The sequence below is a fragment of the Erythranthe guttata genome, chromosome 2 (genome assembly GCF_056151865.1).
Source record: "Erythranthe guttata isolate IM_541 chromosome 2, IM_541, whole genome shotgun sequence".
Classification (NCBI taxonomy): domain Eukaryota; kingdom Viridiplantae; phylum Streptophyta; class Magnoliopsida; order Lamiales; family Phrymaceae; genus Erythranthe; species Erythranthe guttata.
Window position 1 is genome coordinate 9176110 of NC_142534.1, and position 25369 is coordinate 9201478.

Below are 25369 nucleotides of genomic sequence, written 5' to 3' on the forward strand. Positions count from 1 at the left end.
GAAAATTGGAGTAGATGGAAAGGTATCGACCTACAAGGCTAGATTGGTAGCGAAGGGTTATACTCAAAAGCAAGGAGTTGACTATGAGGAAACCTTCTCACCAGTTGCTATGCTCAAGTCCATTAGGATTTTGCTGGCCATCTCTGCGTGGTATGACTACGAGATATGGCAAATGGATGTGAAGACCGCTTTCCTTAATGGGGACATTGAGGAAGAAATTTACATGGCGCAGCCGGAAGGCTTCATATCTTCTGGAGATGAGCAAAAGGTTTGCAAACTCCATCGATCCATTTATGGATTGAAACAAGCATCCCGTAGTTGGAACAAAAGGTTCGACACAACTATGAAAGAGTTTGAATTTGTGAAAAACCCGGAGGAACCTTGTGTCTACAAGAAGGTTAGTGGGAGTGAAGTGACTTTCCTTGTACTTTATGTTGATGACATACTACTCATTGGGAATGATATAGGGATGTTGCAGTCAACTAAAGTATGGTTATCCACACGTTTCTCAATGAAGGATTTGGGAGAAGCATCCTACGTATTGGGAATACGGATCTATAGAGATAGATCGAGAGATTGCTTGGCTTGTCCCAATCCATGTACATAGACACCGTTCTTAAACGGTTTAGCATGGAAGAATCCAAGAAGGGATTCTTGCCAATGTCCCGTGGGGTTCATCTCTCGAAATCCATGCGTCCTCAAACGCAATTGGAAATCGAGGAGATGAAAATGACACCTTATGCATCCGCTATAGGAAGCATAATGTATGGCATGCTGTGTACACGACCTGATATTGCGTATGCTGTGAGCGTCACAAGCAGATATCAGTCCGACCCCGGCCCAGCCCATTGGAAGGCTGTGAAGGACATTCTCAAGTACTTGCGAAGAACTCGAGATTTGTTTTTGGTCTATGGGGATACCGAGTTGAAATTAGAAGGCTTCACGGATTCTAGTTTTCAATCGGACGTGGATGACTCGAAGTCAAACTCGGGGTATATATTCAAAGTCAACGGGGGTGCCGTGTGTTGGAAGAGTTCCAAACAAGGCACGACGGCTGATTCCACCACGGAGGCTGAATATATTGCAGCCTCAGATGCTTCAAAGGAAGGGTCATGGATTAGGAAATTCATCCAAGAGTTGGGTGTATTTCCAAATGCTAGCGATCCAGTACGGCTGCACTGCGAAAACAACGGAGCCATAGCGCAAGCTAAGGAACCAAGAGCTCATCAGAAGTCGAAGCACGTTTTGAGAAACTACCATGTGATCCGAGAGATCATAGAGAGAGGTGAAGTCAAGCTCGACAGAGTCACCTCGGAGGACAATATTGCAGATCCCTTCACCAAGCCATTGTCAGGATCAGTCCACGAGAAACATCGAGAGTCGATGGGACTTAGATTTATGAGTAGTTGGCTTTAGGTCAAGTGGGAGATTGTTAGAGTAGGTGACCAACAAGCCAACTTGTGGCTATGGTCTTTCTCCTTTTCCTTGTAATAAAACAATCGTTTTTCGTTCGTAATAATAAAACATTTCATTTGGCATTCTATATCTCTTATCCCATGCAAGCAGCATAGATATAGTCCTAATGAGTTACTCTATTACTGTGAGTTGATCTAGTAGAATCGTGAGATAACTCAGCAATGTAATGTAACTGTTAAACCTTGTTCCTAGTCGATGGGTTACGCCAATAATGAGGATACCGGCCTTTCCCGTTTGAGACTAGCACTTAGTGTATGTGTACTGCGTCTCATCAGTCTTCGGTGTTGTGACATCGGCATACTTGAGTGGGTGCTCATACTAGATGAGTTCACTGAACTCCCTCGCCCTAGAAATCTATAAGTGGTTCTCATTCATCGAGTAATAGGTTTCTAAGATAAAGTTGTACACCATTAGTCCTTAAGACCCAGACATCACCGTGACTTCACTAGAGGACCGATTGTATCGTGACCTGTCCCTGAGTCCCACAGCGGACCGCTCCAAGGGCCAACGTTCGTGCAATCCGAAATCTAGTGTGAAGTCTGTGCATTGTAGTAGGGGATTCGAGCGCTTGAGTAGTCATGGATGTCCCGTGTGTTCTGACGGTTTATAATCCAAGGAATCTCTGGCCAGAGTTGATAGTGGGGTGATTAGGGAAATGTGTTTCCCTAAGTCGCACACGAATGGATTTATAATACCTAGAACGTTCGCATGGTTATTGAACTTTATAAGAGGTCTCGGTGAACCAATGCCTCTAGTTCAATCGAGACATGTGCTGCGAAGGGATCGTACTGTACGCTAACTATATCATAAGGTTCTTGCAGGCACTTCACTTGTATCTAGGGAATCATGATGCGTAGTTGCTAGACGCCAATCTTGATTCGTTGGGCACCGATTTCATCGGGGATTAGGTAAAATGAGTTTTACTCTAATCGGGACTCTTGGGAGGAGTTCGTATAAAAACAATGTGTTGTTCGAATCACAAAGAGTTGTGAGCCCACGGCTAGCATACACCTGAACCATTGAGGGTCACACTTCTCGTGTAATATAGATCCTTGATAACAACAAGCATAGATTAATGTGTTAATCTTTGAACGATTGGATGTCGATATGATTGAATCCAAGATTCGTAATTGTGGATTGCGAATCGGAATAAACGTAGAGAAAGAGAGACATGCGGATTTTAGTGAACTTTCTAAATTGGGAAGTTTCCCGATTTAGCAAGTCCACTGAAGTGGAAGTTTCCAATTTTCGAAATTGGAAATTTCGAAGAGGCACTCGTATCGACGAGGACTTTGAGCTCGTCACAAATATAATTTTGTTATATTTTTGTGAACGATCGTTTATTAGAAACGAGGCCGACGAGGGAATGGGCTTAATACATCAGTGGGTCAAGCCCAATGACTTAAACCCACTAGGGTTGAAAACCCTAAGTATAAATCGATCTCAAACAAGAGTTTGAGATCAGATTTTCTGCACCAAACCCTAGCCGCGCAAGCCCTAGCCGCTCATCCCTTCGGCCGTTGCTGCCCCGCCGCGCCACCGCCGATCACCGCCGGTTTTCTCCTCTCTTCTCCTTCGTTTACTTGTTGTTTATCTAACTTGTTTACATCTAGTGTTGTAGTTCGAGTGGGTCGAAAATACGAGGTGAAACCTAATTGGAGAGGAGCTGCTGCCCCGACGAATCCACGCACCGCCGCTGCACCGCCGCACGCGCCGCTACGCCGCCCACGCGCCGCCGTTGCTGCTGCCACGTACCGCCGCTGCTGCTGCCACACACCGCCGTTCGTCGCTTGCTGGATCAGCTTGTTCCATCCGTGAGTTGCAGCCCTGAGGATTGGTAATTTGCAGCTTGTACGTGATTGGTTCTAGGTTTCGATTCGTCGAAATCTCACGCTACAAGAGGTAAATAAATCGAAACTTTCGTAAATTAATTCGAGCATGTTTATATGAATTATAATTTATGATTATGAGTAATATGTGATTACGTGTTTCGATTTTATTGAATGATGAACAAGCATGTTTCGTAATTTTCGGTTTTATGTGTTTTTCAATTAAATCGATAATTACCATATGTATGGCGGAAGCGTTAAGGTACGTTGACTATGTGATTAGTTTATGCATGTAATCGAAACTAGTTCGATCTAAAAATTTTAAATTCCGCTGCGTATACGTGCACGATCCCCAACAAGTTCGACAAGCTACGAGAGTGTAAGTATCTCGGTACTTATGTTTGACAAATTTGTAGAAATTAATCGTCTGATAGTTCTCGAGATACGAGCCAGTTCCCCATCGAGCATCTTCAACTCTGCGCCCTGCGGGAATAAGTATTTTACTTAATTGCACACTTCTAGTTAAAAATTAGTAATCGTCCACCAAGTTTTCTAGTTTACCGTTGTTTTTTCGTCGTTCTGTTTTTTTTCTGTAATAACTATGCATTTCTTAGTTATATGCTCTTTTGAAACCCTGGAATCAAGATAAGATACATTATTTTATGCAAAAGTTATTAATGTCGTCCATTTTGGCTACTCGTTGTTTATTTCGTTTTCTGCCTATATAACATTGATTTTCGGGTTTTCGATTTTTTTGCAGAAAATTTCTCATTGCTTCTGTTGTTCCGTCTTCCAAGAGGCACCAAAGATGAATAGAAATGCCGAGATTGATAGATGGGACGCATTCTATAAGATCGATAAGTCGACATCAATGTTTCCAAAGAATCGTATCCTTGGTACCTATTTGTTTTTGCTTATCCAACCGGGGTTTTACTCTGATGAACTGTATCTTTTATCCTTTACCAGATATCGAGAAAAGTAATTGTTATTATGTGACTCATATCCACGTGTACATGCCAAGTGGATACTTTATCTGGGTCAGCAGTTAGAGTAAAGCCAAAAGGATGAGCTGTAAAGTGTAAGGAGCTGTAACACTAGAAGACAGAATCCGTGAGGACCACTCTGACAGTGGTGGACACCTGTCGAGCTCTCAGTGGTTTGCTTGGGGACCAAGTTTGCTTTTTGCTAGGGTTTGCTGCATATATAAAGCACTTGGTGGACGAGGCTTGGAGGCTAAGGCTAATCAAGGGGATAAGGCTTGAAGGGCTGGAAACTCAAGAACAAAAGGAATAAGCTAGAGGGAAAGCAAGAAAGAAATCTCCACAGGTTTTGTGAGATTTGGGGATGGGAAACAAGAGAGAAATAGTGAGGTATACACATGGGAGTGTCAATACAGCTTAGGTGAAATAGCTGTTGAGAGCTTGAGTGTTTTCACTATCTTGTAATCTGTCACCTTCTTGATCTAGTGGATTTTGTTCTCTCTGCACATTGGATGTAGGCCTGTGGTGATACAGGTCAAACCACTTTAAATATTGTGTTCTTTATCTGTTCTATAGCTTTCAGTTTTAGATCTGTGGTAGCTGTAGTTGTATTATCTGCAACGGTGTCAACAGTCGGTTGAGTCAACACAGTGGTATCTGTGTGTTCTTTGTTGGCTTGATTTTGATTTTGTGTGGCTTGTTATTGTTTGTGGGTCTGAATCCACAACAATTGGCGCCGTCTTTGGGAAGATCTGAGCACACAGTATGGGATCTACCAAGTTTGAGGTGGAGAAGTTCTCGGGATCTAGTGATTTTGGTCTTTGGAGGGTGAAGATAAGAACCATGTTGGTGCAGCAGGGGTTGATAGATGCTTTGAAGGGTGCCAAAGAGCTTTCGGATTCCTTGTCAGAAAAGGAGAAGAATGACTTGATGGATAGAGCTCACAGCTCGATCATCTTGAGCCTTGGCGATAAGGCTCTGAGGGAAGTAGCTAGAGAGACCATTGCACAAGGCGTTTGGTTGAAGTTGGAACAACTGTATATGACCAAATCTCTCACAAACAGACTCTACTTGAAACAATGAGTGTATTCCTTCAAGATGAGTGATGACAAGCCTCTGTCAGAACAGATAGATGAGTTCAACAAGATTCTGGATGACCTTGAGAATATTGAGGTGAAGCTTGAAGATGAAGATAAAGCTCTGATGCTACTCAATGCTATTCCAAAGTCTTATGAGCATTTCAAGGATGCATTGGTGTATGGGAGGGAACAAACCATATCACTGGAAGAGGTGCAATCTGCAATCAAGGCTAAAGAATTGTAGAAGAAACTTGAAGGGAAAGCTCATGAATCTAGAGAGGGACTCAGTGTTAGGGGCAGATCTGAGAAGAGAGACTTCATGGACAAGAAACTGAAGTACAAATCTAAGTCAGTAAAGGGCAAGAATGTTGGGTTTCGGGCACGCATACGCAGCGGAAAACAAAAATTTATGCGATTCAAACGACTTTAAAACACATAAGAACATGCCCGATAAATTAAATTCAATTAATCGCGTACCTTTGCGCTTCCAGCGAAATTAAAAACAACATACATGCTAATAAATTCAATCGAATTTAAATCAACTAACATGCTCGCGTTTAAACCAATTAACATGCTTACAATGATTTAATCGATTACACATAATCACATAAAATCATACGAAACAAACATGAAATAATAGTTTAAACATAATCGAATCGAAACTAGGGTTTCGCGTGTTTACCTCTTGAAGCGTGAGGTAGGAGCGTATAGCACGTCGAGATTGCTACGGAAACCAATCCGTACAATCGGGGCAGCAGCGGTGCAGCGGCAGCAGCGGCGCGTGAGGTCACGGCGGCGCGTGAGTTTCACGCGCGAACTTCCGGGCGGCGCGTGGGGCAGCGTGCGGCTTCGGCTCGTGCGTTGCTCCTCGATTCTTCGATCTACAGTCTTCCTCCTCTCGGATTTCACCTCGTATACTTCGATCTACTAAAACGTGGCACTAGACACGAAGTAGTTAGAATTAACGGAAGAAAAAGAAAGGAGAAAAGAATACCGAAATGGATCGGCCAAGGGATGGCCGATTCCGGCGATGGGGCGGCGCCAACGGCGGAGGTGGCCGCGCGGGAGAGAGGGCGAGAGAGAGAGGGGTCGGCCGTTTAGGGTTAGGGTTTGATGTTGTTGTTTTTTTGTGCAAGGTCTATAAATCATGTATTTATAGTCCCTTGCATAAAACCCTAGCGGGCTTAAGTTGGACTGGGCCCAACAGCTTAAGCTCGTTAGTTCCTTTACTTGCTCGTCTCTCTCAATTCAATGACCGAAAAATTTGAACGATTGCATTTTCGGAATCATTATAACTTCCTCGTCATTACGAGTGCCATCTCTTATTTTCCAACTTTCCAAAAGTGGAAACCCTAGTTCAGTGGACTTTCTAAATTTGGAAACTTCCCGATTTAGAAAGTTCACTAACACGTTCGCCTATTCTTTTCCTTTTCTTATTCTCATTCATAATTCCAAATTACGAATGTTGGACTCAATCATATTGACTTCCAAACATGCAAAGATAAACTATTTTATCTCTGACCGTTTATTCAAAGATCTCATGTGCACGAGCAGTGTGACCCTCGATGGTTCAGGTGTAAGCTAGCCGTGGGCCCACAACCCTTTGTGGTCAAAACTCGTCCCCTTCGAGTTACGATTAAGATGAAGCTCGTTTCACCTCAATCACCCAACGAATCAAGATTGGCGTCTAGCAACTACGCGTCATGATTCCCTAGATACAAATGAAGTGCCTGCAAGAACCTTCAGATATAGTTAACGTACAGTACGGTCCCTTCGATTCATATGTCCCGATCGAACTAGAGGCATTGGTTCATCGAGACCTCTTTATATGTTCGATGACGGTGCGATCGTTCTAAGTGTTGTAATCCTTACGTGCATGACTTAGAGAATCGAATTCTCTAATCATCACTTAGTCAGCTCTGGCCAGAGACTTAGAATGATTACAAACTTTCAGAACACACAGGACATCCAAGACTATTCTAGCGATCGAATCCCCAACTACAATGCACAGACCTCCCACTAGATTTCGGACTGCACGAACACTGGCCCTTGGGATGGTCCTCGGTGGAACTCAGGGACAGGTCACGATACAGCTGGTCCTCTAGTGAAGTCACGGTGATGTCTAGGTCATAAGGACTAATGGTGTACAACTATACCATAGATATCTCTACTCGATTATTGGGAACCACTTAGAGATTTCTAGGGTGAGGGAGTTCAGTGAACTCGTCAACTTACGAGCACCCACTTATGCATGCCGATATCACAATACCGTTTACTGATGAGATGCAGTACACATACACTAAGTGCTAGTCTTAATGGGAAAGGCCGATATCCTCATTAGTGGCGTAACCCTTCGACTAGGAACACGTTTAACAGTTATAATACTTAAGTAAATATCTCACGATCCTAACGATCAATTACTAGTACTTGTAATAACTGTAAGGACTATATCTATGCTTGTGACAAAGGGACAAAGATATAGAATGCCAAGATGTTTTATCATTAATACGAATAAATGTTCGTTTATTACAATAATAAATACGAAAGACCACAGCCACATGTTGGCTTGTTGGTCACCTACTCTAACAATCTCCCACTTGACCTAAAGCCAACTACCCATAAATCGCATTCCCATCGACTCTTGATGTTTCTCATGGACCGATCTCGGTAAAGGCTTCGTGAAGGGGTCTGCAACGTTCTCTTCCGAGGTGACTCGTTCTACCTTAACTTCACCTCTATCAATGATCTCTCGGATCACGTGATACTTCCTCAGAATATGCTTCGACTTCTGATGAGATCGTGGCTCCTTAGCTTGTGCCACGGCTCCGGTGTTATCACAGTACAACGGTACTGGATCACTAGCATCAGGAATGACACCCAACTCTTGGATGAACTTCCTTATCCAAGTCCCTTCTTTTGCAGCTTCAGACGCTGCAATGTATTCCGCTTCGGTAGTGGAATCGGCCGTCGTGCTTTGCTTGGAACTCTTCCAACACACGGCACCACCATTAAGCGTGAATATAAATCCAGAATTCGACTTTGAGTCGTCCACGTCCGATTGAAAACTAGAGTCAGTGAAACCCTCTAATTTCAACTCGGCACCCCCATAGACCAAAAATATATCCTTAGTCCTTCGCAAGTACTTGAGGATATCTTTCACGGCTTTCCAGTGAGCCGGGCCGGGGTTAGACTGATATCTGCTTGTGACACTCACAGCATACGCAATATCGGGTCTCGTACATAGCATGCCATACATTATGCTTCCTATGGCAGAAGCATAAGGCGTCCTTTTCATCTCCTCGATTTCACTAGGTGTTTGCGGACACATAGATTTCGAGAGACGAACCCCATAGGACATTGGCAAGAATCCCTTCTTGGATTCTTCCATGCTAAACCGTTTCATAACGGTGTCTATGTACATGCTTTGGGATAAGCCAAGCATCTTTCTTGCTCTATCTCTATAGATGCGTATTCCTAATACATAAGATGCTTCTCCCAAATCCTTCATTGAGAAACGTGTGGACAACCATGCTTTCGTTTGTTGCAGCATTCCTACGTCATTCCCAATGAGTAGAATGTCATCAACGTAAAGCACTAAAAATATCACTGCCCTCCCACTAACCTTCTTGTATACACAAGGTTCCTCCGGATTCTTCTCAAAATCAAACTCTTTGATAGTTGAGTCGAACCTACTGTTCCAACTACGGGATGCTTGCTTCAATCCATAAATGGATCGCTGGAGCTTGCAAACCTTTTGCTCACTTCCAGAAGATATGAAGCCTTCCGGCTGCGCCATGTAGATTTCTTCCTCAATGTCTCCATTAAGGAAGGCGGTCTTCACATCCATTTGCCATATCTCGTAGTCGTACCACGCAGCTATGGCCAGCAAAATCCTAATGGACTTCAGCATCGCGACTGGTGAAAAGGTTTCCTCATAGTCAACGCCTTGCCTTTGAGTGTATCCTTTTGCTACCAATCTAGCTTTATAGGTCGACACCTTTCCATCCACTCCAATTTTCTTCTTATAGATCCACTTGCAGCCTATAGGAACAATTCCCTTAGGTGGATCTACCAAGGTCCACACCTTGTTGGAGTACATGGAGTCCATTTCGGATTTCATGGCAGTTAGCCAATGTCCCATGTCCGCATCTGATACGGCCTCATTGTATGTTCTTGGATCTTGTCCAAGATCAACATGATCTTCATCATTTTCGAGGAGGAATAACCTATCCGGCATTTTCCGAACTCTTTCGGATCTACGTACCGTACGTTCAGGAGGTATATTAGTGGTTTGTTGTATTGGTTCGATTACTTGTTCTTGCGTTTGAACTTCACTTTGTGGTTCTTGAACTACTTCAAGTTCTATCATGCTGCCCTTTCTATCGGATAGAAACTCCCTTTCCAAAAAAAAGGTGGCATTTCTCGAAACAAACGTCTTTGCTTCTTTGAGATAATAAAACTCGTATCCCATTGAGTCTTCGGGATGCCCCACAAAATAGCACAAGTCGGATTTACTATCCAACTTATCTCCCACTAATCGCTTCACATAAGCGGGACAACCCCATATCCTAATATGTTTGTAATTGGGTTTCCGGGAATGCCAAAGTTCATAAGGTGTGGATTTAACTGCTTTGGTGTTAACTCTATTCAGCAAATACGCGGCAGTACGGAGTGCATGACCCCACAAGTATGCCGGTAAGTTTGTGAACCCCATCATTGATCGAACCATATCTAATAAAGTTCGATTCCGACGTTCGGACACTCCATTAAGTTGAGGAGTTCCCGGTGGAGTCCATTGGGATTGTATCCCATTCTCTTTTAGATAGTCAATGAACTCGATGCTCAAGTATTCTCCACCACGATCGGATCGCAGCTTCTTAATACTTTGTCCGAGTTGCTTTTCCACTTCGTGTCTAAAATCTTTGAACCTTTCAAATGTTTCAGACTTGTACTTCATCAAGTACACATACCCATACCTAGAATAATCGTCGGTAAAGGTAGCGAAGTAGTTGTATCCACCCTTCCCACTAACACTTAGTGGACCACATACGTCTGTATGGATCAAATCCAAAAGACCCTCGGCTCGTTCCATTTTCCCTTTGTAGGGTGACTTGGTCATTTTCCCTTTAAGGCAAGATTCACAAGTTTGTAGTGATTTCACGTCCTCCAAGGAGAACAATCCTTCACTAACAAAATCGTTCATCCTTCTTAAAGAGACATGACCCAATCTAGCGTGCCAAAGTTGTGCGGGGTTTTGATCTATCTCCTTACGTTTTGCTGATATAACATTAATAGGTATTTCACTTGGATTTAGTTCGTACAAGTTGTTTAATAGTCGTCCTTTGCAAATTAAATTCTCATTCTTTTGTATAATGCAAATCGAATTTCCAAAAACAAAAGTAAAACCTTCAATATCTAATACAGGAATAGAAATAAGGTTTCTAATGAGCGACGGAACAAATAAACAATCGTTCAAAACAATAGGAAAACTAGAATCCAAAACATTTAAGTAAATTGTGCCAATGGCTTCAGCAGCAACTCTTGCTCCATTCCCCATCCTTAGGTAGGTCTCACCCGCTCTAAGTCTTCGACTTCTTGTCATTAGCTGCAAATCATTGCACAAATGTGAGCCACAGCCCGTATCCAATACCCAAGAAGAAGAGTTGACAGACAAATTTACGTCAATGAAATACGTACCCTTTTCAGAACCTTTCTGCTTTAGGTAAGCCTTGCAGTTGCGGCGCCAATGTCCTTTCTTTCCACAGTGATGGCAAGCATCATCAACTTGTTTGCTAACCTTTGCCTTGGGGCCCCCATTACCTTCACCCACTTCGAACTTGCTGTTAGGGAAGGGAACTCTTTCCTTTCTCTTCTTTTGGAAAGAACTCTTCTTTCCAGAAGTAGCAGCAATGAGAACAGACTTCTCTTTCTTAATGGTGGACTCGAAGCTGACCAACATGTTCATTAACTCATCCAAGGGAGGATCTAGTTTGTTCATGTTGAAGTTCACTATGAACGATTCATAGGAACTAGGAAGAGACAACAGGATCAAATCCAACGAGAGCTCGGCCGGGAGGGTGACATCAAGATTCACTAGCTTTTCAAGGAGAGTGATCATTTTGAGACAGTGCTCGTGGACCGAAACCCCTTCGCGCAGTCTCGCTGTGATCAACTCCTTTGTAGCAGCGTACCTCGATGCCCTAATATTCTCACTATACATGCTATCGAGATGAGCCTTTATATCGAAAGCATGCAAGTGAGACTCATATTTCCTCGCAAGCGCGGGCTCCATGGCGGCTATCATATAGCACCTAGCATGGGTGTCATCTTTCTTCCAAACTTCATAAGTTTCCTTTTCAGCATCAGTCGCTGTGGCAGGTAAAGTGGCGGGAAGCCTCTCGTTCAAAACATAGAGACGCCCCTCAACAGTTAGCACAAGCTTAAGACTACGCAACCAATCTAGGTAATTAGGGCCATTGAGTTTATTGTCGAGGATTGACATTATGGGATTCTTAGACATAATTATCTGAGACATATAGAGAAGAGGATTATTAGAGATTCGCGTTAAATGATTGTTACAATTAAATGTTTGGACTTATGTTATTTAATTGTTCTCCCACTAATTTTATCGAGTTCCACTTCCCTCTAGTAGACAAACGAGAAAACTGATTTTTCTTAATGGGCTTTAGGTCCAATAGACAAATATAACCCGTAGTTAATCTAGCCCGATTATATTTGCCCAAAGGTAGATCACAATCAATCATATCCACAATATGACCCTAAATAAATTTTCCTCACACTTGATAATGACCTAAGTTAATCTCGCGAATATCAAAATCGTCGTGTGTCAAGTCTAACCTACCAATCAAAGATGCTCATAGAACTTGATTATGCCAAACTAATGCAGTCCCTAGTTAATCTAGCCGACCACGTTAATCCAACATAACCCTTTTCTATGGCTACCTTCATCAATATGTCAATTGAATTACAGCTTACTCTACCATAGCACTCCCCGCTAACACGGCTTACTGCACTATAGTAAAGGGCTACACATAATCCAACCGTTGGCAGAAGGAAAGAAATAACTCAACAGATTGGGTTTTCCTTTATAGCTTGAAATGATTCTTAATTGAATTAAGAATGAGGGATTTTATTTAAAAGTTTTATCTCATCAGAAGGTTTTGGATTGGTCTATGTGAGTCCTACATCTATGTTCTCTAAAGGTATATGGAAGCGCATATTGTCCTAAGAGGAACATACGACCTAACTACATAATTAATTACATTAATTAATTATCGGATTTTCAAAATAATTATAGAACCTCAACTAGCATAAATCATTCACATAATGTTGAGGTACTACTAATTAAGTTGAACTTATAATCAATATTATATATGTGTTCTATTAATTGAAATCAATTTAACAATTTAAATTAATTAATTAATCTAACACCTATTTACTAAAATAGATGATTGTCGATCCAATTATCTAATTGGGATTAATTGAAAATAATTTTCCAAAAATTAAAATCAATTTGTTTTAAGTTTAATTTTAGAAATCTTAAATAATTTTTTTTATTTTTTTTTATTTTTTTTATTTTTAGTGAACCGGTTCGGCCCAACCGGTCTGACCGGTTCGGACCGAAGCGGTCCGGTTCTGCCCGGTCCAGCTGACCCAAATCAGTGGGCCGGGTCAGTCGGATCGAGAACCGGTCTGACCGACCCGAATCCACTTGGATTCGGTCAACTAAATCGTGCACAACCATCGAACCGGCCGGTTCGACCGGTTCGATCCGATTAAACAAAAAACGATGTTTTAAAAACATTTTCAGATCCGATTTTCCAATTTTAAACAATTTTAAAGCTGGAAAAATTCTAAACAATATTTCAAAAATATTTTAAACTTACGAAAACTCCCAATTACACAATACGACAATCACTACTTCAATAAATCGAACATGCATAAAATCATAGCATATTATACAACGCAATTAATTACGCAACGAGCTCTGATACCACTGTTGGGTTTCGGGCATGCATACGCAGCGGAAAACAAAAATTTATGCGATTCAAACGACTTTAAAACACATAAGAACATGCCCGATAAATTAAATTCAATTAATCGCGTACCTTTGCGCTTCCAGCGAAATTAAAAACAACATACATGCTAATAAATTCAATCGAATTTAAATCAACTAACATGCTCGCGTTTAAACCAATTAACATGCTTACAATGATTTAATCGATTACACATAATCACATAAAATCATACGAAACAAACATGAAATAATAGTTTAAACATAATCGAATCGAAACTAGGGTTTCGCGTGTTTACCTCTTGAAGCGTGAGGTAGGAGCGTATAGCACGTCGAGATTGCTACGGAAACCAATCCGTACAATCGGGGCAGCAGCGGTGCAGCGGCAGCAGCGGCGCGTGAGGTCACGGCGGCGCGTGAGTTTCACGCGCGAACTTCCGGGCGGCGCGTGGGGCAGCGTGCGGCTTCGGCTCGTGCGTTGCTCCTCGATTCTTCGATCTACAGTCTTCCTCCTCTCGGATTTCACCTCGTATACTTCGATCTACTAAAACGTGGCACTAGACACGAAGTAGTTAGAATTAACGGAAGAAAAAGAAAGGAGAAAAGAATACCGAAATGGATCGGCCAAGGGATGGCCGATTCCGGCGATGGGGCGGCGCCAACGGCGGAGGTGGCCGCGCGGGAGAGAGGGCGAGAGAGAGAGGGGTCGGCCGTTTAGGGTTAGGGTTTGATGTTGTTGTTTTTTTGTGCAAGGTCTATAAATCATGTATTTATAGTCCCTTGCATAAAACCCTAGCGGGCTTAAGTTGGACTGGGCCCAACAGCTTAAGCTCGTTAGTTCCTTTACTTGCTCGTCTCTCTCAATTCAATGACCGAAAAATTTGAACGATTGCATTTTCGGAATCATTATAACTTCCTCGTCATTACGAGTGCCATCTCTTATTTTCCAACTTTCCAAAAGTGGAAACCCTAGTTCAGTGGACTTTCTAAATTTGGAAACTTCCCGATTTAGAAAGTTCACTAACACGTTCGCCTATTCTTTTCCTTTTCTTATTCTCATTCATAATTCCAAATTACGAATGTTGGACTCAATCATATTGACTTCCAAACATGCAAAGATAAACTATTTTATCTCTGACCGTTTATTCAAAGATCTCATGTGCACGAGCAGTGTGACCCTCGATGGTTCAGGTGTAAGCTAGCCGTGGGCCCACAACCCTTTGTGGTCAAAACTCGTCCCCTTCGAGTTACGATTAAGATGAAGCTCGTTTCACCTCAATCACCCAACGAATCAAGATTGGCGTCTAGCAACTACGCGTCATGATTCCCTAGATACAAATGAAGTGCCTGCAAGAACCTTCAGATATAGTTAACGTACAGTACGGTCCCTTCGATTCATATGTCCCGATCGAACTAGATGCATTGGTTCATCGAGACCTCTTTATATGTTCGATGACGGTGCGATCGTTCTAAGTGTTGTAATCCTTACGTGCATGACTTAGAGAATCGAATTCTCTAATCATCACTTAGTCAGCTCTGGCCAGAGACTTAGAATGATTACAAACTTTCAGAACACACAGGACATCCAAGACTATTCTAGCGATCGAATCCCCAACTACAATGCACAGACCTCCCACTAGATTTCGGACTGCACGAACACTGGCCCTTGGGATGGTCCTCGGTGGAACTCAGGGACAGGTCACGATACAGCTGGTCCTCTAGTGAAGTCACGGTGATGTCTAGGTCATAAGGACTAATGGTGTACAACTATACCATAGATATCTCTACTCGATTATTGGGAACCACTTAGAGATTTCTAGGGTGAGGGAGTTCAGTGAACTCGTCAACTTACGAGCACCCACTTATGCATGCCGATATCACAATACCGTTTACTGATGAGATGCAGTACACATACACTAAGTGCTAGTCTTAATGGGAAAGGCCGATATCCTCATTAGTGGCGTAACCCTTCGACTAGGAACACGTTTAACAGTTATAATACTTAAGTAAATATCTCACGATCCTAACGATCAATTACTAGTACTTGTAATAACTGTAAGGACTATATCTATGCTTGTGACAAAGGGACAAAGATATAGAATGCCAAGATGTTTTATCATTAATACGAATAAAGGTTCGTTTATTACAATAATAAATACGAAAGACCACAGCCACATGTTGGCTTGTTGGTCACCTACTCTAACAAAGAAGACTCTGGTAAAAAAAGGGTGAATGGAAGTGTTATAGGTGCAAGAAACCTGGTCACTTCAAGAAGGATTTCCCGGAGAAGAAAGCACAAGATGAGAGGCAGAACAATGGAGAAGCTGGTATTATAGCTGAGGAATTTGAATCCTATGATGTCCTTGCTGTCACTGATGGTGATGTTAAAAGAAGGATTGGATATTGGATTCAGGGTGTTCTTTTCACATGACATCAAATAAGGACTGGTTTGAAACTCTCGAGTTAAATGAGAGGGGTACAGACTTATTGGGGAATAATGATGCTTGCTATGTGAAAGGGATTGGTTCAGTAAGAATCAAGATGTTTGATGGAATTGAGAGGGTCTTACCGGAAGTGAGATTTGTTCCTCAAGTCAAGAGGAACTTGATATCTCTTGGAGTCTTAGACAAGAGTGGCCACACGTTCAGTGGGGGCAATGGCATTATGAAGGTGTCTAAGGGGTCTATGGTTGTGATGAAGGCATACATAAACAATGGAATATACCATATGTTTGGACAAACGGTTATTGGTAGTGTTTCTAGTATTGAAAACCACAAGGATGATAAGACTAAGCTCTGGCATTTGAGGCTTGGTCATATCAGTGAGAGAGGTCTACATGAATTGTCTAAACAACTGTTGTTAGGACAGGACAAGGTAGATAAGTTGGAGTTCTGTGAGTTATGTGTTCTTGGAAAGGCTAAGAGGATCAGTTTTGGTACTGTATCACTCACTTCAAAAGGGCCTTTGGATTATGTTCACAGTGACTTGTGGGGACCAGCTAGGACAGACACTCTTGGTGGTGGCAAGTATTTTCTTTCAATCATAGATGATTACTCAAGGAGGCTGTGGACTTTTGTTCTGAAATCGAAGGATGAAACATTTCAGAGGTTTAGGGATTAGCTAGTGGAAGTGGAGAATCAGTCAGGAAACAAACTGAAACATGTGAGGACAGATAATGGCTTGGAATTTGTTTCCGGTGAATTCAATGATTTCTGCAAAACTAGGGGCATCACAAGGCACATGACAGTAGCACACACTCCTCAGCAAAATGGAGTGGTTGAGAGAATGAATAGAACCATTCTGGAGAGAGTAAGGTACATGCTTATTGGTGCTGGTTTGCCAAAGAAGTTCTGGGGAGAAGCTGTGGCAACATCAACATATCTCATCAACAGAAGTCCCTCCACAACAATTGAGTTCAAAACTCCCTATGAGAAATGGTATGGTAAACCTCCTAATTTCAGTAATTTGAAGGTCTTTGGTTGTTTAGCCTATGCCCATGTTAAAGGTGATAAACTAGAACCAAGAGCCCTCAAATGTGCCTTCATTGGTTATCCAACCGGGGTTAAGGGGTTTAAGTTATGGTGTCTGGAACCTGGTCAAGGGAAGTGTATTGTGAGTAGGGATGTAGTTTTTGATGAATCTAAGATGGGAAAGATGATTGGATATCAGTCTACTCAAGGAACTTCAAGTAATGGTACTCAGATTGAGGTGGAGTTTCCATAAGAGACCACAGTTGAGCAGGCTGTGACCACAGATGGGCAGGAAGAATCTGATCACAGTGAAAGTTCTGAATCAGAGGAGGATCTGAAAGATTACCATTTGGCCAGAGATAGAACCAGGAGGCAAATTAAACCACCTACAAGATTTGGACAAGCTGATATGATTTCCTATGCACTCAATGTTGCTTCTGAGATTGAAGAAGGTGAGCCAGCCACTTACCAGGAAGGAATTAATGGGAAGGAAAGGAGAAAGTGGAGTGAAGCTATGAGGGAAGAGATAGCTTCATTGAAGAAGAATGGGACTTGGGTCTTGGTGGAGAGACCAAGTGGGAAGAAGTCGGTGAGTTGTCGATGGCTCTTCAAGAAGAAGGAGGGAATCCCCGGGGTGGAGAAGCCTAGGTACAAGGCTAGATTGGTTGCTAGGGGATTCTCACAGGTGAAAGGGATAGATTTCAATGAAATTTTTTCACCGGTGGTTAAACATTGCTCAATCATAATCGTTTTGGCACTAGTAGCTCAGTATGACCTTGAGTTGGAACAGATGGATGTGACAACAGCTTTCTTACATGGTGACTTGGAGGAAAAGATTCATATGGATCAGCCAGAGGGATTCATTGAGGAATCTAACCAAGACAAGATCTGATTGTTGAGGAAAGCACTGTATGGACTTAAGCAAAGTCCAAGGCAGTGGTATAAAAGATTTGATGACTTTGTGTTATCAATTGGTTTCGACAGATGCAGTTATGACTCTTGTGTATATGTAAGAAAAGCAAAAGGGAGAGTTGGAGCTTACTTGTTGCTGTATGTGGATGACATGCTCATTGCAAGCAAGTCCAAGGAGGAGATAAATGATATCAAGGAGAAGCTAAAATCTGAGTTTGACATGAAAGACTTGGGGTCTGCCAAGATGATCTTGGGAATGCAGATATTGAGGAACAGAAGAAGTGGTTACTTGTTCCTATCTCAAAAGTCTTATATTGAGAAGCTCTTGTTGAGATACAACATGCATCAGTCCAAGGCAGTGTCTACTCCTATGGGGCAGCATTTAAGACTCTCAAAGTCCCAAGCACCTGCAACTGATGAAGAGAAGAGGTACATGGCAAAGGTGCCATATGCTAATGCGGTTGGGAGCTTGATGTATTACATGGTGTGCAGTCGGCCAGATTTGGCACATGCTGCAAGTGTGATCAGCAGGTTTATGGCTGATCCAGGGCAGGTACACTGGGAAGCACTCAAGTGGACTTTAAGATACATGAAGGGATCTGCTGAGATTGGACTTCTATTCAAGCGGAATGATAGAATAGAAGCTGATGCATTGAAGGGTGTTGTGGACTCAGATTATGCTGGTAGTATTGACACAAGAAAATCCTTAACAGGATATGTGTTCACTCTGTTTGGGACTGCAGTGAGTTGGAAGTCAATGTCTACTACGGAAGCTGAATATATGGCAGTGACTGAGGCCGTCAAAGAAGCTATATGGATGATTGGGATGGTTCAGGAGTTGGGGATTGAGCAAAAGAATGTGAATGTGTACTGTGACAACCAGAGTGCAATTCACTTGACAAAACATCAAGTGTTTCATGAGAGATCTAAACACATTGATGTGAGACTGAACTTTGTGAGAAATACTGTTTCTAAAGGTCGGATCAAGGTGGAGAAGGTGCATACTGATGACAATGCTGCTGATATGCTAACAAAATCTTTACCGGTTTCAAAGTTCAAGTATTGTATGGACTTGGTGAGCTGCTGTAGGCAGTGCTAGCTTGGTAAGAAGCTAGGTGAGAGGGAAGAGAAGCCTACGTGGAGTATGAGTCAAGGTGGATAATTGTTATTATGTGACTCATATCCATGTGTACATGCTAAGTGGATACTTTATCTGGGTCAGCAGTTAGAGTAAAGCCAAAAGGATGAGCTGGAAAGTGTAAGGAGCTGTTACACTAGAAGACAGAATCTGTGAGGACCACTCTGACAGTAGTGGACACCTGTCGAGCTCTCAGTGGTTTTCTTGGGGACCAAGTTTGCTTTTTGCTAGGGTTTGCTGCATATATAAAGCACTTGGTGGATGAGGCTTGGAGGCTAAGGCTAATCAAGGGGATAAGGCTTGAAGGGCTGGAAACTCAAGAACAAAAGGAATAAGCTAGAGGGAAAGCAAGAAGGAAATCTCCACACGTTTTGTGAGATTTGGGGTTGGGAAACAAGAGAGAAATAGTGAGGTATACACAGGGGAGTGTCAATACAGCTTAGGAGAAATAGCTGTTGAGAGCTTGAGTGTTTTCACTATCTTGTAATCTGTAACCTTCTTCATCTGGTGGATTTTGTTCTCTTTGCACAGTGGATGTAGGCCTGTGGTGATACAGGTCGAACCACTTTAAATATTGTGTTCTTTATCTGTTCTATAGCTTTCAGTTTTAGATCTGTGGTAACTGTAGTTGTATTATCTGCAACGGTGTCAACAGTCGGTTGAGTCGACACAGTGGTATCTGTGTGTTCTTTCTTGGCTTGATTTTCATTTTGTGTGGCTTATTATTGTTTGTGGGTCTGAATCCACAACAGTTATCAACACAGTACTTAACATTAAACAGACATACTGTATACTTTAAATCCCGATGTTTCTGGTGCTTCTACTTTGTTCAACGACATCTTCGGTGCGTTTGGCATTGGCAATAATCCTGAAACTGGACCATGTTGCAGCTGGGAAAATAGTTCTCCTGCCACATCCAACTGTTTGTAAGTAAAAGCTGTATTTTAACGAATAACATTTTTCACCTCTCTTATGTTATAATTAGCACTTGTCGACCATATGAATGTAGCGGTTAATAAATATATTTTGCAGTTTAGCTGGCTAACGACTATTGTATTTCGAGGACCTAAAATAAAAAATAAAAACGAAATTATTTCCATTAAATGTTTGATTTTGTCCCCCTCGTGATTATAGTTTATATAGTCATGGTTTTAGTGGTTTTCTTTTGAGTCGTAATTCATCCGGTTGGCAACTGTATGTTTGTTATCTTTGTAGTTTGGCTCACTTGCAACTTTATCCTGCTTCAGAATCTCGTAACAACAATTGACATTTTTTTGCATTTTAGATATCACACCGTTACTAAGTTTCTCGAAAGCCTCATAGACAATACTCACAATTGCCTACATCTGAGGCTGTTGGATAAACACTGCCCCATCAGATCCTCGTACCGAGATGCAAGTGCGGTTTCTGGAGCTGGGTTCAAGGTCGGTATTCATTAGTGACTATAGCATTTTTTTCTTTCTTTATTCTTGTATGGTGTAGAAGTTTGGTTCTCTTGTTTCTTCAATTTTTGTGATAAAACAGATATACTTTATAAGTTTTTCAATGAACTTACCATCTTTTTTTTTTAATCCGAAAAAAAACATAATCAAAAATAAAAAGTTTAATAGGATGGTTTCGTGCTTTTGATTTCTCTAACATTTGTGAGTTCAGAGAAATGATTCAGGGACATACTTGTGTACGGGTGGACAAGTTGACACTCAAAACGAAGGAAACCTAGTACGTGTTATTGTCGCAAGGAAGATGTAGAATCGTTTGTATGGGCAATTTGTAGGAGAATCGTCCCTCCCAAACTGCTGGGAGAGCATTCTAATTGGAGGATTCTAAGAACGAACATCTTTAAGTTCATTCGTCTCCGAAAATTCGAAAAGTTCTCACTGAAGGAATGTTTTCATAACCTGAAAATATCGAAGTTTCCGTTATTGCATGATAATATCCATAATGGCTGCAGTGTACTTGGTATTACGGATATTGCCAGACACGTGATTCTCGGATGCTGGATATTTTGGTTTTTTAAATGCCTCGTGTCGCCGTTGTTTCAAGCCAACTTCTACGTCACCGAAAGTGACTTTGAGAGAAACGAGGTTCTGTATTACCGTAAATCTACGTGGCGGAAACTGATAAGAGAAGCTGAATGCATGAAGAACGATACATTTCGCCCTTTAAATGTCTCGGCCGTTAGAAAAATATTAAAAAACCGATCGCACGGTTTCTCACGAGTCAGACTTCTTCCCAAGAAAACTGGATTTAGAATGCTGGCGAATCTTCAAGCATCGTCAAAACTGCGTCTGAACTCAACCTCTTCTAAATTTCAGTCCGACGGTTCCGTAAACAAGGTCCTTAACGATGTTCAAGTGGTTCTAAGAGGTTCGTTGACAAAAGAACGAGAGAAGTTCGGTTCGTCGGTTTTCGACTACAACGATGTGTACAGAAAGCTCGTCCCTTTCTTGTCTCGTTTGAAGAAGAGATGGTCGAAAATGCCGAGGGTATTCATTGTGGTTTCTGACGTGTCGAAAGCTTTCGATTCGGTGAATCACGATAAACTGCTTAGTGTGATGGAGGATGTCTTATCGGACGATGAATACGCTCTCGAAAAGTTCACTCAGGTTTTCTGCACGAAGAAGGCGTTGAAGGTCCACCATACTCTGGCACTAGCAGATCAAGACTTTGTTACCGTATCGTCTGGCAAAATCAAATCAATTCCTCCTCCAAAGTCTTTGGATGGCGTTCTCGTTAATAAGGTAACCTTCAAAATTCGATATTTCCTGCGTCATTGATCTTTTCATTTGCTTGCACGTGGAACAATAATTTCGATTTCTATTAGCAAAAAAGTAATTATTTATATATTTCGATTTCTTTGAGAAATGTTATTTTTTAGTTTTTGCGGCAGGAAAATCCTCTAGTTATGATAATAATTCCTCCCCTATGTACTGATCATTAATTTATTACAGAGTTTTGGTTCCGAATTATTACTTCAAAATTGATTGGTTTTAATTTAGTTATTGCATAAAAAATGAGTGCTGACATCAATATCTTGTATAGTTTCATTATGTATGTCGTTTCAGGCACTCGACCGAACAATACGAAAAGCAGACATTAACACAACTCTGAAAGAGCACATAAAACGCAACGTGGTGCGGCAATAAGAAATTCTACTTGCAGAATGTTGGTATACCTCAAGGTAGCGTTTTGTGTACTTTCCTCTGCTCGCTTTATTACGGCCACATGGAAAGGAACGTAGTCTACCCGTTTATCGAGAAAGCTCGTGAGACCAATGGTGCTTCATCTTCGGCGGGGGGCAAAAATGGAAAAGAAAAGTTTGCATGCGGTTGCGAATATATTCTGCTTAGGTTCATCGACGACTTCCTTTTCATATCGACTTCGGAGAAACAGGCTTCTATGTACTTCTCCTGTGTGGACAGAGGGTTTCGTGATTACAACTGCTATATGAATAAGGACAAGTACGGTCTGAATTTTAAAATGAAAAACGGGCAAGAATGCCGGTCAAGTAGTAGACCATATGTTGGCCGAGATGGCGTCTCGTTTCTTCGTTGGAGTGGAGTGCTTGTCAATTGCTCCACGTTAGAAATTCAAGCGGACTACACAAGGTTGTTATATCTTCTTCCTTAATTTCATCGTCTTCTTGCATGTTTCTTTCTTGTCTGAATCAAATATTAAATTCTTGAGCTGGCTTTATATAATAATGCTCGAATTTTTGTCTTTGCAGGTATCTCGATTTTCATTTGAGTTCAACTCTAACAGTGAGTCGTCAAGGTAAAGTAGGCGAACAGTTGAAATCAAAGCTGCGTGCTTATATGTCGAACAAATGCCATCCTCTCTTCTACGATTCCAACGTCAATTCGCCAGGGGTCGTCAGGCTCAACATCTACCAAATCTTTCTTCTTTGTGCCATCAAATTCGTTTGCCATCTCTCAAACCTCTCGATTCTACCTAAATTCACCCCGCAATTCATCACCAACGCCATCGTCGCTTCTGTAAGGTACTAAAACATCACAATTTTTTCTTGCAGTTCTAATCACAAAAAACACACATCCATGTGGGTGCGTGCAGATGAATAATTTTTTTTTTTTTATTTTTTTTTAAATTTGTTTTTATTTGATCACAAATGCAGGTGCACGAGACAGTTCATAGAGAAGAAGATGTATTCGTTTAGTGGAGTTGATATTGCTTTTCGTCCGAAATATGAAGTGAAAAGGGCGGAAGTTTTGTTTCTTGGACTATATGCGTATAATCGAGTGCTGGAGAAAAAGCAAACGAGATACAAGAATCTGATTCCATTTCTAAGGACAAAGTTGAATGCATGTGAGGAGATAGCACACATGTCATCTGAGCTCAAGTATGCTATTGATGACGAACATTCATCTGTTTTTTGGAGAATCAAATATTGATTTTTACTCCATTTTTTTGGGTTCGAGAACTGAGAATTCTCCTTTTGTTTTTATTAAGTTGGTAAAAACTGTTGGTCGAAAACTATTTTGAGGGGGCATATAGCTTTTGAAGCACATGTACAAGTTGGGGATGGATTATATGAATTTCTCGATCAACCTCGTTCTCGCACATGTAACCGTTTTCTTGCTTTATTACTAAGGTGGTGTTTACAAATGCTTTTTGAAAGTGATTATGCGGTTTTTTTTTTGCTCATAATCTGTTTTTAGGTGTTTGCAAAATCAACTTTTGCTTTTGCTTCTCTTAAAATAATCTGCTTTAAGCTATTTTTTTAAAAGCACCCCTAATCCTGCTTTTTCAATTTTAGTTCATTTTCCGAAATATTTGCAAACACCCCCAACTTTTAGAAATAAGCACTTAAAACTAACTTAAATCACAATCACTAACTTCTTCTTTTAAATAATCATTTGCAAACACCACTTAACTGATTTTGCAAGTCAAGTTTGGACTGAATCGGGACATTTTAATTTGGTTTCGGAATATCGATACACAAACGAAATTCACTGGTTGTGGAAGATTCAATATATGAGTTTGATTGTTGTTGGGGCTAAATACCTAACACGCAAGTGCACGTATCGCAAACAAGTAGTAAAAGTGGACTCGTGAGAGTCGGATGTCGATCCCACAGGGAATACTCAAATTACCTAATCCTAAGTACCAAATTCTAACAACTATGATTTTTATCCAGCCTACGCAAAGTTGTCAAATTTAATCAACTAAATAATTAAACTAATTATGAAAGCAATTAAACACGAGAAAATATCAATAAAAACGGACATATGATTTTATCTTCCCCCTATGCAAGAATTGCTCACCCAAAACCCTCAATTATGAAATATATGATTCATGATTATTAACCCGAGACACTAATTTACTCATAACCCGATGTCGCGTGTATTATGAGTCTATTATTCATAAACGGTTCACTATATGTCTATGCAAACCAATTATGAATAAAGCATTAACAAACAAGTCTCGTAAATGGCTACCTAAGGTGATATTTGTATATCTACGACACCACATGCAATTGACACACTCATCCGGTGAAAACTACTCGAAGGTTCTTCTACTTACCGTCCAATTATCAAAATAGCTCTATCGAGTCAATCCCAATAATCACAGATAAATCACATAAATTGATCAAGTTCATGCACTAACAATCATAACAAGTAGAAGAAATAATCATAAAATCATAATTGCATAATCTCAAGAAAATGGGTTCACCATCCCCACATAGGGTATCAACAAAATCCTAGATTAAAAACTTAGCTAGTCATAACGACAAACATAATCAAAGTAATAAAAGTCCTAGATTAAGAAAAGATAGGTGAAAGAAGAATCATGATGAAGATTTGTCAATTCTCCGTCTTCGTTTCTTCGCTCTCTCGCTCCTCTTCCTCTAAGATTGTGTTCAAAAGTTCTTTAATTCGTGTTTGGTTTGCCCTTAAATAGATGTCCCAACTTGGTAGATGATTTTAGGTTTCCTTGTGTGATTAAAAGTCCAAAATTGTCTCTAGCGTGTTTTGGCGCGGCCACGCGAAAATCAGTGTAATTCTCACACGGCCGCGCGAGAATCGCCGAAACCTTCTGTCCAAAATCTGCAATTGGCGCGGCCGCGCCAAAAATAGGCTAAATTTAGCACGGCCGCGCGGACCAATTTTCAGCATATTTTTGTTTTCTTCCGTTTTTGCCCCTTTTTGACCTTTTTTGGCTCGTTTCGTCCTTGGAACTCCCAAATCGTCAAGTTGTGCCTAAAATACAATAAACCATTCATTAAGCATCATTTAAATCAATAAAAGTATACAAAAATCCTCGTAAGAATGTATACATTGAGTGTAAAATATACACTCAACACACCCCCAAACTTGAACTTTTGCTTGTCCTCAAGCAAAAACTAGCAACTTTCAAAGCAACACTTTCAACAAATGCCTCTCATCCCATAGATTAATTATCAACTTTCATGTTTTCAGAACTTGCAATTAT

The 25369-nt window shown here is 41.2% G+C and overlaps 1 pseudogene across 1 annotated transcript; it reads left to right on the forward strand.

The window, feature by feature from the left end:
• The first annotated feature begins 3309 nt into the window (after positions 1-3309).
• LOC105976343 (telomerase reverse transcriptase-like) lies at positions 3310-23497 on the forward strand (annotated as a pseudogene). Its single transcript, XR_016030097.1, has 9 exons — positions 3310-3684; positions 4066-4192; positions 19701-19845; positions 20205-20357; positions 20405-20416; positions 20631-21660; positions 21985-22527; positions 22647-22919; positions 23004-23497. The product of XR_016030097.1 is annotated as a telomerase reverse transcriptase-like (transcript).
• Positions 23498-25369: the final 1872 nt, after the last annotated feature.